Raw genomic sequence first — 452 nt, forward strand, 5'->3', positions numbered from 1 at the left:
TGGCCGGTGACCCCCACGGCAGGCCCCGCCCTTGCCCTTCCTCCCAGGTCTCTGCTGAGCGAAGGCCACGCGCGGGGTGCTAACCAGCTCAGGATGACACGTTGTCCTTTAAAACGCTCTCTGTTCTTAATTCCAGGGGAGCCCGGTGGCCAAAATGCTCCTGTGACACTTGGTCAAGGAAGACAGAGTCCCTGAGCTTAGCGAAGGGAGGGGGCCTGGCGCCGACCCCGCCCTCCACGTGTGAGCACCGCGTGCTCCGCACTCTGCGCCCTCACCGAACCCGCCGGGGATGCTCCCTCACCCCTCTCTGCGCCTACTCCGTGTGCGCGCGCTGGTCAGATTTGCCTTTGGGAAGGTCGTTCCAGGGACACAGTCCCGCAGGGCACAGCGGATGCCACGGCGCTGTCCTCCCAGCACTGCTGGCGCTCCGTGTCCAGGCTCGCGGGCGTCTG

General features: G+C 66.2%; 1 protein-coding gene across 2 annotated transcripts in view; it reads right to left on the bottom strand.

The window, feature by feature from the left end:
• The window catches only part of RASGRF1 (Ras protein-specific guanine nucleotide-releasing factor 1), a 100,215-nt gene that overhangs the window by 91,258 nt on the left and 8,505 nt on the right, over positions 1–452 (bottom strand). The gene's annotated exons all lie outside the window — the stretch shown is intronic.

Source organism: Propithecus coquereli, unplaced genomic scaffold (assembly GCF_000956105.1).
Source record: "Propithecus coquereli isolate 6110/MARCELLA unplaced genomic scaffold, Pcoq_1.0 Scaffold634, whole genome shotgun sequence".
NCBI classification, from domain to species: domain Eukaryota; kingdom Metazoa; phylum Chordata; class Mammalia; order Primates; family Indriidae; genus Propithecus; species Propithecus coquereli.